Below are 15,020 nucleotides of genomic sequence, written 5' to 3'. Positions count from 1 at the left end.
CAGGTAACCCCCATTTGAAATTCACACTCCCTGTGCAGAAGATAAAGGTCATGTCTGCCATAGGGGGTGTAAGGATTTTAACTGAAGCAGCCCAGTAGCTCATCACTCGGTATTGGGAAATCAAAATACCAACTAACCTTCTGTGTTGTGCTTTTTGGGTTGGATGCTATACTACCTACAAAAACCACAGTAGATACAGTTCGGTAAAAGGTGGTTATTATGTGACACGATAAAATGGAGGTACTTATTTGGAAAATATGTGTGGTACACACAAAATACATGTATGTGTAAATTATAAGGCTAAAAAATAAGATTGTTATGTCTTAAAGCCGGTTTTCTTTATATTAGCGCATCCATGTCAGCTGAAATGGCGAATTCATTTTTTATTTTAGTTTTTAGCCATAAAATCATGAAATTCTGAGACAAATTTGGAAGAAAAGTTGCTCGATTCGTCACTGCGCATTGTTTAGGTATCAAACAATTGATATTTGTTCTTCAATTGTGTAAATCAACCACAATATTATGCTGTGTACTTTTGAACACTCGAAAATGACATCTTAATTCAAAATTAAGTTTTGGGAAAAAAAAAACGCATTCCGCATTTGTTTTTGAAACTGCTATGGGCTTTGAGACATAATTTTTTTGTTTAGCCTAACACCGTTTTTTGTTATGAATTATTAAGAAGTTAACATGTCCATTCACAGAATTGCAAAAGAAAATCTAGTAAACATGCCTCCATCATCAAGGAAATTTTGGAGTATTCATGTTTTGCTTGTAATTTCAGCCTGTACAGGTATGACTTCTTTCGGAATATTAATATTAGCATTATTATTGTTTTTGTAATAAATAAATGTGATTACAATCTATATAATCTGTTGATTTATTTGTTGTAATTGAGTAATAGGAATTAAATTGTGTTCGGAATTGTTTTAAGATATAGCGTAACTGTTTTTTACTATGACTTCTTATAATGAATTACGATTATGTCAAGAAATGATTACACAAAATGTGTAAAAATAACTGTTGTATATTCATTCCATTACCTGCCCATACCCCCTACCTGCAAACAAGATATTATTAAGTGCCACTGGATAAATTACAATCAGCTTACCCTTTGAGCCAGTGTTTTGTCTAAAGGATTTTGTTGGGCCAGTTTGACTATTTATTGTGATTTTTGGCTTAAGAATTTGGCAAAAATTCACAATAAATGTTCAAATTGGACTAAAAATCTTGTTTTTCCTTTTTCTACCGGGAAGACTGCACCAATTCTTGCAAAACATCTAAATCCAGTTCTAGTCATTCAGTATGAAAAAAAAAAGCCAAACTTTCCTCCAAAAATCACTAATAATGTTATTCCATAGTGGCGATTTTATTCATGAGTAAATCTTATATTATATTTGTTAATTTTAAAGTAAAAATGCACTTGATGGTGCCATAACTGAAGGCCATATCAGTTTTGGTGGCACTGTGAATTCACTCATCCGAATTCACAGACCCATAAAATGTCATACTCGGGGTCTGTGATTTCACAGTACACCCATTAGATGATGTGAGTGCCCTGGCTAGTTAATGGAATGAATATATGCTAAATTTTGTTCAACTGTGATTTAATCTGTACAAGATACTATTCAAGACTGGTGATTCATTTTCTTAAGTTTTTGACTCTGCATCCTGATTATACTGATTACACAATTAGCACCCTTGCCCTAATTAGGGCCCTTGTAGACTTTTCAATATTCTACCTATTTAAGTACCCTTTCGGTACATTTTAGAGAACACTGTGATAGCTAGGTGTTGTCTCACTCATGGAGAGCTCAGTCTCCCTTTTCAAAATTGCCAAGTTTAGAAAATTAATGTTAAGGTTTGGAGGACATGTATGATAACAGCATGGAAAAACCTGCTGGCCTATGCATTGAAGTGATCAGGTGTCTGGGCGCCAATTAATTGATTGTGTCATGTCACAGAAGGTTTTGCACCACTCAGTCAATTAGCAGGGGTGCTCAGCACTGTTCAGCAGCTGATTGGAACTGTTCTGAAAATAAAGTTAAAAAGTTTGTAACATCATGTTTGATGAGGTGGTGCCTGGTGCGGAGTGGTGTGATTGTACACATCGATCATTTACCATGAACTACCATGCAGGGCCTAGGTTTTGACGAGAATCAAAGAATCCATTCTTGTGATGATTCTCTTAAGATTCAGTTGCGAGAATCAACTTCTCTCATTGTATCATATACAGTAAGCACATGGATTTTTATTCTCGCAAACCAAGACGGAATCTAGGCCCTGCCATGTTGCTCTCGACATAGTACACTGTGGTTAAATGTGTTCAGATGAATCTGATCACCAGTAATTGATTGGTATAATATATTGTGATAGTTGCAATGCATTATGATTGGTGTTTTTCAGAAACGTTGTCTTGAAAAGGTTAATTGAACAGGCTGCAGTCATTTTGGACTTGTTCGAAATTTATTGAATTCCAGTTTGGTTGAGGCACAGGCCAATACTGTTCATCATATACATTGTATCGGCATTCAAAATGCACAATTCATTCAGCATGAACATGAGGATATTCTGCGTTATGTACTTTGAACATTTAAAGGGGAAATTCAGGTATTAACTTCAGAATACCCTCTAAGTATGGTTTAGTGAATTGGTTTAGAGCAGAACTATTATAGTATTCTGTGTTACTATCTGTGGTATTCTGAAATTAAGCACACAAAACAAAAATCCTCGGGTATCTTATGGTTAGCATTTGTGATTATGCTTGAAGAATTTTACTAAGTAAAACTTAGCCAAAATGAGGCATGTAATTAATTGTATATATAACATTGTTCAGAACAAGCTACAATTAATGCTTCATTTACCGTATATGACATTGAATAAAATTTCAAAAAGGAAATGGAAATTGTTGTAAATGAATCGATGCATTTTGTGTCTCGTATTAATTGATCCAAGTTACAGGAAAAACGTTTGATTCACCTTGAGGTGCAAGTGCAGCTTCTCATTGAATATTGCATTCAATCTAAAACCAATTATAACTGATTTAGCCATTCCAGATCCAACAATTATCATCCAAAAACAGTGCAAAAGGTGGAAGTTTTGGAATTTCAAGCAAAACTTCTCAAATGAGGGCCAAATTGTGTTAAATCTAATTCTAATAAATTAGATTTCAACATTACAGGGTGGAAATTTAATAAATGTGCCTAGAAGTCCTTCAGAATTGGCTCAAAATAAAGTTGAGCAGTGTCTTCTTCTCAGGGGTGTGTCACGGGATATCAAATGGAAGAGCGCATTGTAGGTCTATAATAGGCGTAGTGGCCTATTATTGGCGGCCTATAGCTGAGATAAAATTCTTGTGAAAATCCAGCGATTCCCAATCAGTATCGTTTCTACCAAAAGTTCTACATTTGAAAGAGACTAGTAGGCCTGCTGTGTGAAAAAATAACACACCGGATCTGCCCCGACTGCTAAAACATTTAAGTTGTTGATGCTCAAGAATAAAAAAAAAGTGGGGGGGGGGGAGAGCCGGGGGGGGGAGACAAAGTTCTTCATTATTTACTGGTTTCATCGTGTTGCCTATTGTACCCCTATAGCGAATTCCCAGATATTTATTACATTGTACCTGACTTTAACTAGAGCGATAACCGCACCATAGCTGAACCATGTGGCTTCGGCAGTATATTGTGGCAGGCCTATACCACTGTCATCATTGCATTTAAATTTCAGCTCAATTGAAGCATTTTGAAAACTTTTGTTTAGAATGTCATAAGGATCATTGCGTTTAAATTTGAGCTCAATCGGAGCATTTTGGAAAACTTGACCTTTGACCCCTTTATGACCCCTTAATGACCTTAAATGAATTTTAAAATGTTTAGAATGTCATAAGGATCATTGCATTTAAATTTCACCTCAATTGGAGCATTTTCGGTTAAAATAACCTTTTTTGACCCCTGTGACCCCTGGATGACCTCTGACGTTTGGAAATATTTTTATTGTTTTCCTCTTTCATATGACACCACTCATGGGGTCATACCTTCGTGGCATTTAGAGATATGTCCATTTCGGACCAAATGGTTAGTCAGTAAGCTAGTATTAAAGTTAGCTTGTAACTTAGTAACATTCACTCATATAGGGTCGTGTGTCTTGAGCTCGCCACCAAAAAAAGGTGGCGACGTTACATTTTGCCAAAGTCGACTCAAAACAAATGATGATATCTCTGTCAAGCAAGAAGGTAATGTCATGCTTGTGGTCTCATTTTATAGCTAAATAAAATGCACTTTCAACCCTGTAAAAAGAAATACTTGAACTTTTTTTAATACTAACACTGTGCTCATAGAATTCAGAATGGGCAGGGTGGGGGATGTGGTACACACAAACTCTATGGGATTGGTATTTTTAGTGCGTAATCTGCTTCTGTAAAGGCTGTAAATTGGATTTGGACTCTATTTAGCATCTAAAACACTCAATGGCCTTACATTACAGCTAAACAATTCTACTAATTGTTTTTAATAATTTATGATTGGTTTAGTCTAGAAAATACAAACTTTTCCATACAAAACTACCCGTTGTCATAGGCCTATTAAACACTGTAGTAAGTAATGCAGATGTCTTCAAAATCTAAAAGTCACTGTAAAATTTTAATTACTTATCCTATCATAGTCAAATTATTGATTTTCTGAAGGGAAATTTGACGAGGAATCTAAATATGGACATATTTTTTCTGTATGGGTTAGGGGGAAAATGTTTAGGTTCAAAATATGTTGAATTGTAAAAAAGCTAACATACTTTAGGACACCCTATATTCCGAGATTACCAAACAGCTGTGATTTTGGTTTCTTCCAAAGTCAGTTGGCTCTCCATATCCTCTAACCAAATGAATGTTGTTTACTTCCAGTTTATTACTGTAAGTTGGTAATAAGCAATGCATTGAGTGACCCATTTTTTATCAAAATCTTTTTTATTTCACCCTGTATAACTAGCAGGTCACCCTCAAGTTATAATGAGTTGAAATGTATATATATTTGAATTGCTTATGCCTTCAGCTTTCCAAAAATGTATACTTTTGCTACTAATACTTTTGCTAAGTTTAATTAGAAACCCGGTTGGTGTAAAAATTCATAATATTTGTCATGTAACGCTAAGGGTGGCGAGTTCAGGACACACGGCCATAGGCTGATACCATTTCATGGTTCAGCAAAAATGACAATTGACAAAAGTGAGTGTATGTGTACCCCACCCCCCCACTTATGCTTTAACTAGCCCATCATGGCAATAGCGCCATCCTTTTGTAAAATTTTGGTGTTTTAGCAACCCACTTCGAAGTTCTACCTAATCGAGCAAGCCTTCTTGGCAAGTTGAAATTGGGGCGAGCCGCGAATGCAACCGAGGATGTCCAATTTTTGGGATTCGGAAAGAAGGGACTGGCAAGCAAATTTGAGCACACTTCATATTTGACACTTTTCAGAAAACAATAGGGCCCCTACCCCGGCTCAGTTTGCCCTCTCCCCTCTTTTGAAGCTTTTTGAGTCAAAAACCCCCAAATCACACAAATTTCCACTTTTTGCGCCAAAATTGGTTGATTTCCCCCACACTGAAGTTTACTTTGCCGAAACAAATCCTGGTGCCGCCACTGCCCCGGCCTCCCCACACCAAATAATTTGTGCATCATCTTGCTTGCGTCGACACCATTTCGTGACGTGAATAAAAGGTTGGAATTTGGATGGGTGCATAATATAGATTTTGTTTTTGCGCATGAAAGGGAGGGGGAAGGATTTTTGGGAAGCCAAAATAGGTACGATTGTAGCATGCAGATCATCTTGGAACTTCACCGCGGTTACCTCGGGGTTCGGCAAGTTCAGGAAAGGCAAATTGTTAACATGGCTCTCTCCTAAAAGCCCTAATAATTAAGATAATTTTCTGCACTGTTAATAACAAATTGTAGGCTATATAATTTTTGCACGGATTTTTTTCACCATCAAATTGACTTAACGTCAAATCTGTCAGGCCATTTTCAAGCAGGCTGTCATTTCGCACTTCACGCCACTTAACGCTATATCCATTCTGAGATAAACCTCAAGAGCGATACTCCAAAGATCAGATTCCCCAAAACCGTGTTCCCAAAAGCACTCAAATCGGCATTGATCCGATTAAAATAGCATTCTTATTGTATACCTGGGACGTGAACTTGAACTCGAGTGAGATACAGCCCTGGATAGAGTCTGTGCATGCGATTTTGGTTTATTTAGTTACTGTCATTTGTGCCTCAAGAGACGGATATGGGGCCATTGTCGGCACGTACAAATTATATCAAATTTGGCTATAACGGCCCAAGTACGCAAGCATAATTATTATAATTGCATTAATTGGTTTTAATTGAAATATCAAAATTTGGACAAATTTTACCTTCATGATGTCCCCTCTTTTATGTCCAGGATTTAAATAATAGCCTAAGCTATAATCTGATATAAAATTGGTGTGTCATTTATAGCTAGCGTGGGTAGTAGACCAGACCGGAGAGAGCAGATTCTGGTAAAAATCGTCCAGTTTTGGTTACTGTATGGCAGAGTTGTAGAGAAAAGTAGCCTATGCTCAACTAATTTAAGATGTGATCCAATTTTGATTTTTCCAATTTGGGCAGCCATCTTGAATTTCAAAATGGCCGCCATTTTAGTAAGACAGGACTAAACCAGTGCATATACCTGCTGGTTAGGATCCGAATATTTTGTCGTTTTTCTGTCAAAGACCTTATAGGCCCCTAATTATCATGATTGTGATGTGGACAGTGGCGTGGCCAGGATTTTTCCACAGGGAATGAAGGGCTGGGGAGGCGACTTTCGAGGGGGAAATTGGTCGAAATAGTAACAAATGAATGGACAAGATTCCCCCAAACTCATTGTCATGGGGTCAGTCGTGGCAGCTTCTCCCCCGGTTATAAATTTAAAAAACCGTTATTTCCGACTTCATTCCAGCGATAAGGAAAGTAGGAAACATATTGAGACAGCCATGGCGCCTTTTCACACTTGAATTTCAATAGCACCCTGTAAACTTGACGTGATCTGGTTGACGTTTTCTGCGTTCTGCTAATCTTAATATAGGATTGAATCAGTAGGGACATTATTAGCAGGTCGCAGGGTTAAATGGAAGAAAACATTTCACATGCCCGTCATTCACGTAACGAAATCTTATACGATAATGTTTTCCTGAAAGTTGCATAACCAAACATTAAAGTTTAAGGTTGCTTTTTAAAGAAAAACAAATCAGGAGTGTGAAAATGCATGATAGCACTTTTCCATGGTATACCTGAGTTTCTTTTCTCATGTTTCTGGGAAACAAACCCGGGAAACAAACAAGCAAGCAAACACCATGTCACAGAGGACTATTATAATACTCAGGGTGCTGAATTATAGGGGGGGTTCTTGGCATGTCGGGGACGGAGCGATTTTGGACACGTCTCGAAAATTATACCCTAACATGCAAGGGTGACGAAAAACAATAGGAGAACGTTCTGTAAACATTTCTTGCTAGCTGTGCTTGCATCACATGATTTAATAAACAAATTTAACACTTTGATTCCACCAAATCTGGTGGGGCCAAGCTAAGGCATGTAGCGATATTTAGGCGCGTCAAAAGGTGGGACACGGCTAACTTGGGGAGGGAAGCAAGCGATTCGTTGCAGATCATTTTGATAATTCACCACCCCCCCTGGTTTAAAATACATGTATCGATGCTATAAGGCTATTTTTTATTTTATTTGTATGAGCCTCATTATTTTCAAGAAAAAGGAAATTATCTGAAAATTGAGATGGAAATATCACAAATTTTTAAATTTAAAAATTTAAGTTTAAAAACTCTCAATGCTGATGGTTTAGTTTGTCCTAGTTGTACAGGTAGAGGATATGGTCAAAGTGTAAGGATTCCCTCACGCAAATCTTTTCTCAATCTGTTGCAAAATGTCTGTATAAAGATGATCTAAGAATTTATCCCTGTTTTGACATGGTCATCAGTGGTCTTAGGGATGAAATCAAAAACTAGACCGGCGGTTGACCGGTTCCGGTTTCTATTGTTAACCGGACGGAACCGGCAGTCGGCAACCGCCTGTCGAGTTTTTATTTCACCCTTTACCTCCCTAAATGTAAAAGAGTGAAAAACTCACTCCCCAAAAGAGTAATTCACATATAAAACCACTCAAAAAAGAGTGAAATGTGGTTTTTTTTAAACTTTAAAACCATTCAAAAAGAGTGAAAACCACTCTAAAAGAGTGAATTTCAACTCGTTCAAGGAGTTAAATAAAGGACAACACATTTTTAGAGTTGTCCTTCGTTTAACTCCAATTGAAAGAGTTAAAAATTCACTCTTTTAGAGTGATTTTAACTCTTTTTAGAGTGGTTTAAAGATAAAAAAAACACATTTCACTCTTTTGGGGAGTGAGTTTTTCACTCTTTTACATTTAATAATGAAATAACCAAATAATGAAAGAGTCGCCTCATCATCTGACAAAAATATATGTAACGGGAAACTTAACATCAACTGCCTAAAATAGACAGCTCTACTCGGCCTACTGAAATGCATGGTTCAGTGATGTTGCCCTTCAAGGTCCAACCAAAGTATTCCACCTTTTCACATTCCTGTTGATCAGGTGCACATGGTTTTTAAAATTGGTTTTCCTGTCAGCACGATGTCCCAATAGACAAAAGTTACGAAGCATTGGCTGAAATCATCAGTGATTTCTTCGTAGATTTCTTTTTGACATTGGGCCGGGGATGGGGTTGGAAAAATGTCTTGAAGTATATAGGCAGTACCTTTTTGCGACATAATAAGCTTATGGTACAAATGCGTGCGAAGCGCGCAAAAAAAATTGCCATAATTGAAGCTTTAAACTGATGAAAATGGTGCAAAAGTATGGTGTAAAATATGGTGTAAAATTGCCAAATATGAGGTTAATTTGGTCAGAAACCCACATGCAAGGCATCAACATTGTGGAGGATGATTGTATGGACCATCCCCGGCAAAATATTGGGGGAAATTATGGAAATCATCAGTCCCGGGAAATGCTTGGTTCAGTCCCGTGTTCAGCTCTCATGCAAAGCTAGCCCATCATTCAATAACAGTAGTTTCAAGAATTATTCTTGGTGGAATCCCATATCACTGATCAACCTTAAATTTGATTTAAAATGGTACGCGGAATAGGTCTATATAACGACAAAACTTCATCCAGCTATTATAACAGTGGAAGGTGCATGAGATGAGAGGGGTGTGTCTTCTGGGCCGCCTATATCGTGAATATCAGAACATAAGTGACTAAAATATAAGCAAACTGCCAGGAAAGAGAGACGGAATGAAAATGGAAGAAAGGGCGTCGAGACTCGGAAAGGAGACGGAGAGAGTCAGATGGAAAGAGCGAAATGGGGGAGGTGAAAGAACACAGTGAATGCATTCATGCACATTTAGGCCTACATACCGATTTGTTCTTTTCTTTGCTGAAGTTAGCTTATAACTTTCCTGCCCGGCTTTCCTGTTCTTTTGAAAAATTTCTATAGTTGTAAAACTACCACTGTCGACTTAAATTAAGCTTATTCTGTTGGACATGTTTTTGTATACACTTGGCATTTTACATTCAAACCGTCTTAAATTGTATGCCTTTATAAGTATTATCATCAATATAGATTGTATCAAGGTTGAAGTTTAATCGGGGATATAAGGTTTAAGTTTAACACTCGATTATAATGAAAAAAACTTTAATCACACCACATTCTTTTAAAAATGTTTCTATACGATTTGCACGTAGTCCATATAAACAGAAGACCGAAGGGAAATACCGTATAAAACTTTGGTCTTGCTTTGGCATGTTTGGTTCACGTCTTAGCGATGACCGTATCATTGAATTATAGTAAAATTTTCCAAAAAAACATGATTCAAATGAACCAGAAAGATCATCGACTACGAGCACTGATGAAGACACTACTAAAATGCAAGCACTTTTTATTGCATATATAAATTGTATTGTTGTCGAATGAGCACACGGCGACACAACAGGAGCAAACTTGCGAGGGAGCACAAATTTAGAGCTTGAAATAAGTTTATAAACAGCAGTTTATTGTGCGCTATTACAATAAAACATTATGCAAATACACGAATATGCATCGAACTAAAGTTTATGATGTTCATTATAGGCCTACCAGGATTCACCCTGAACTTATAAAACAAGTGTGAAAGTTGCACATGAATTTACATGATGAACAAAACATTAAAGGGATCAATAGTATCCCACTCTCTTCCAAAAGAGTGAGAAGAGTGAAAATCACTCCCTAAAAGAGTGAAAACCCTAGCAATTATAGTGGAAACCACTCTTTCAAGGTACCGTATGGGATGCATTACTCTTTTTTTCGAGTGATGTACCGTGGCTCGAATCTTTCTGTTATTAGTTAAGGGGGTACTACACCCCTGCCCAATTTTGTGTCTATTTTTGCATTTTTCTCAAAAATTATAGCACAAGACGTAGGAGCAAGGACTACAACTACTGCACTGGAAATTTTATTTCAACACAGACAACAGTTGTGGAGTTACAGTAAAAAATGAGGGAAAACCAATATTTGATCAATAAATCAATAACTACTTGCCTTGAGTTGCTGAATTTTCAGTGCAGTATAGTTGTACATAGTCCTTGCCCCTATAGTATACATATCTTACTTGTCACCAATGCGCTATAATTTTTGAGAAAAATGCAAAAATAGGCACAAAATTGGCCAGGGTTGTAGTGAATGTCCCTTACACGTTGAACTTTACCTGAAATTTGGTAAATTTAATATCCAGTATAGGCCATATTATATTGTGTACATGGTTTAAAAACGATTTTAAACCTTGATCTTGGGCGAATATCATGGGTATATTGTACCGGACTGAAAATATTTTTTTATGCTATTTATTCAACATTATTTTCACCTGAAATGGTAATGAACACCCCATGTCAATCATACATGAATGACAATGAATTTTGTGTTTACAACCCGGGTTTACAACTTGTTTATCATGCCTCAATTTGCAACCTGTGGCATTTCAGGTCCGTTTACCCTTTTCATGCAAATAAAGTAGGTAATGGGGTTAAGGGTTTTCATGCGAGTATTAGAGACGTGATGTTATGCGTTCCCATATTATACGGTGTCATGTTCGCAGTCGGATCATCTAGCATTAAGGGCTCGGATAGCAACCTTTGCATAGTATTTTTGTGGGACATGAGAACACATCGGACATATCAAATTGCATTCTGAATACGAGGAATGTCCTTCTGATATGATGTGTATACTTAAAGTATACATGTAGTTGGTAGGAAAAGCCGATGATCATTTGAAATTTTAACCTTTCGTATTGAAGATACACATTTTTCCCCAATTTTGGAGGAAAATGTAATACGAAACGTCAAAATGTTCAAATGATCGTCGGCTTTTCCTCCCACCTACATCCACTTTAAGTAAATATCATTAGATTTATAGGCCTACATTTTACTTCGAGGACTGTTAAATGTCAAAAACCCGGGGTCAAAAATATCAATTTAATAATTTGCCATACTTAGTATTACTAGAATATCACGAATTTCAACAAATCAAAATTATTTGATATCAGAAGGACATTTTCTGCGTATTTAGAATGCAATTCGATGTGTCTGATATGCTCTCATGACAAAAAATACCGTGCAAACGTAAAACCGTAAATATAATGTACTGAGCCTACACGTCTATTATAAAGCTGTGTGGGGTGCAATAATGCGTATGGGTGGTGAATTGTAGGGGTGGTAGTGGCAGGCCAAAGGGGTAGCACTTTTCGATATGTCGAAATTGATCATGTTGATGGTGCAAGCGCGATTTTTGGCACATAGGCCTACTTTTTGGACATGTTTTGATATCACGCCTTAAAAAGGTTAAGAAACATTTAGAAAACGTTCAAATATGCCAAATTTCCTGCTCGCTCGCATCACATGATTTAGGTTTTTTAAATTTGGGAAAGGTTTTAAAATTCCCCTTCGACGCACAAATCCGGCATGACTACGGTCCCGGGGGTGGGCACTCATATAAGTGACGGGTATGTGCCTACCGGCGTTGCGAAGTAGGCCTACATGTAGGGGTATATCGGGTACAAAACGTTGTTTAAAAAAAAAGGGGGGGTCATTGGGTACAAACAAAATGAAAAAGGGGGTCATTGGGTATAACATTTTGAAAAAAGGAGGTCATTTGGTAGGCCTATAACTTTTCAAAAAAGGGGTCATTGGGTAGAAAATTTTGAAAGAATTGAGCAAAATCATATAATTTCTTGTTCCAAATTTCCAATACAAATTTGCTAGAATAAGAGAAAGTTTCCGCATTATTTTGTGGCAGTTTGATGATGCAATTCTAGAAAAAAGGGGTCATTGGGTAACCGCGCCTAAAAAAGGAGGGTCATTGGGTATGATTTTTTAAAAAGGGGGGTCATCGGGTATAGTCGATTTCATAAGAGGGGCATATTGACAGGCACATACGGCCTACGTTCACTTCCTAAGTTGAATGCCCCCCCCGGGGCTACAGTCTGGCAGATAGAGAAGTATTCAGATCATGTGCACTTGTTAATGGGGTCAAGAAAACGTCTTGCTGTAATCAAAGTCCATGCAGACCAGAACAGAGTTCACTACGTATGTTACCTCTTTTTAGTTCAGTTCAAATACCATCTGAACGAAATATTATCTCAGGCCTATAAGTAAACTGGGGTAATGAGAAATATGATCTCCCCTGTAGCTCTCTTTTGCCAACATTTTGATAGGGTAACATGGGGAATGAGGCTGTCAATCAGGTTACCATCGAAAAGCTTCGAGACGTCCCGCAAGAACATTAACCAGCTAACACCTTTGTGAGTCCAGCGACACTTTAGAGAAATCGCTTTATTATTATTTACTGAAACGCTGTTACACCATAAATTGTACATGTATTATGTGCTAGTGTTCTAATTTCAATGTTTTTGGTTTTTGGTTTGCTTTCATGCTTGCCTTTAATGGTCCGCTTCAGCACAATCTAAATGCTTGTTTAAAAATCAGTGAAAAAATCTGAATTTGGTTGAAATTTAGCCTCGGCGTGTAGGCCTTTAGAATGGTATCGCAAATTCTGCATATCGCCTGATTTAACAGGTAGGCTAAACAATAACAAAACTCTGACTCTTGTTCTGGTCTTTGTGTTTTAATTGTTATTACAGGATAATAATTGCATGATTGACATTGCGCATCGTGTAAAAGTAAATACAATAAAATTTTATACACATGGCTTGCTGAGAAAAAGATGAATTTGAACTTGTGTTGGTTGACTGATTCCCCAGCAAACACAAAACGTTTTCGATATCATTCGCCAAAGGTTATAAAAGGTTGTCAGAAAACGTTTAAATGTCGGGTTATATAAAGGGTACATTAATGGTATAAAACGTTTTCATAACATTAAATAACATTTTTGGTAATTTACTGCACAGCAAACACAAATGTTTTACAGAAAACATTTAAATGTTGGGTTATATAAAGGGTATAAAACTGTTTTAATAACATTCCATAAACGTTTTTGAAAACTTGGTAAAAATCATTCTAAACAGAATGTTATTTTGGGGTTGAAAAAATATTTTGCAAAAAATGTTTTCCCAAAATATTTACAAAAACGTATTTAAAATGTTTTCACGACCTTTAACATTTTAAGAACATTTCTGTTTTTGCTGGGTGCAAATATTTTAACATAATGTTATTTAAGTGTTGACAAAATATTTGGCCAAAAATATTTGCAAAAATAGTTTACAATGACATTTCGAAAACATTTAAAAATATTGTTGTAGTGTGTTTTATACAAAACGTTTAAAACGATTTCATGACCTTTATATAACCTGACATTTTAATGTTATTAAAACGGTTTTACCTAAACCAAAACCCAAAATATAACTTATTTAAAACGTTTTAAAAACGTTTTTGTGTTTGCTGGGTCAACATATTCAACGTTTTGAACAAGTAGTTACACTGTCAAATATTACCGTTATATAACAAGCTTAAAACAATTATTGCTACTGTGCCAATAAAATCACATTGGGAACTGGAAGGGCGAGTTCAGAAATGTTGGAAATTTATAGTCAAAATTGACACCATTTTGAAAAACAAGATGGCCGGCTAATTGGCCGCCTTCTAATGCATCTGGATATTTTTGTAAACATGTATAAGGGTGGTGCAATAATTATGTGTACCCCGGGTGGTGAATTATAGGGGGGGCAAAGATTTGTTGGCAGGCCAAAAATGGGGGGGCAAGCATTTTTGGCAGGTCGAAAGGGATGACAAGCGATTTTTGGCAGGTCGAAAGGGGGGGGGCAAGCAATTTTTGGCTCAGATACGAACGAACACGTTCAAATATGCAAAATTTCCTGCTCACTGCGCTCGCATTATATGATAAGGCAATTTAAGGTTTTAAATTCGGGTTCCCCAAAATCTTGCATGTGTAAGGGGGGGCAAAGATTTTTTGGCACGTCGAAAGGGGGGGGCAAAGGTTTTTTGGCACGTCGAAAGGGGGGGGCAAAGGGTTTTTGACACGGCCAAAGGGGGGGCAAGCATTTTTGGCAGACCATTTTGAGAATTCACCACCCCGGAGGTACACATAATTATTGCACCACCCTTATATATGTAACTTGGGGCCCAAACAACATGCTAGGATATGTGGCACATTGTCATCATCAAAAGGCCACGGGACTATAAACCGGGTAGGTAGTAGGCCCTATGTATACGCCCGCTGACTAACCCAGCAAACACAAAAACGTTTTTAAAACGTTTTCCATAAGTTATATTTTGGCTTTTGGTTTAGGTAAAAACGTTTTAATAACATTAAAATGTCGGGTTATATAAAGGTCATGATAACGTTTTAAAACGTTTTGTATGAAAACACACTATAACAACATTTTTAAATGTTTTCAAAAAATGTTATTGTAAACTATTTTTGCAAACATTTTTGCCAAATATTGTGTCAATACTTAAATAACATTATGTTAAA

This window comes from Amphiura filiformis, chromosome 11, assembly GCF_039555335.1.
Source record: "Amphiura filiformis chromosome 11, Afil_fr2py, whole genome shotgun sequence".
In the NCBI taxonomy this organism is placed as follows: Eukaryota; Metazoa; Echinodermata; class Ophiuroidea; order Amphilepidida; family Amphiuridae; genus Amphiura; species Amphiura filiformis.
This window is presented reverse-complemented; position numbering follows the sequence as displayed.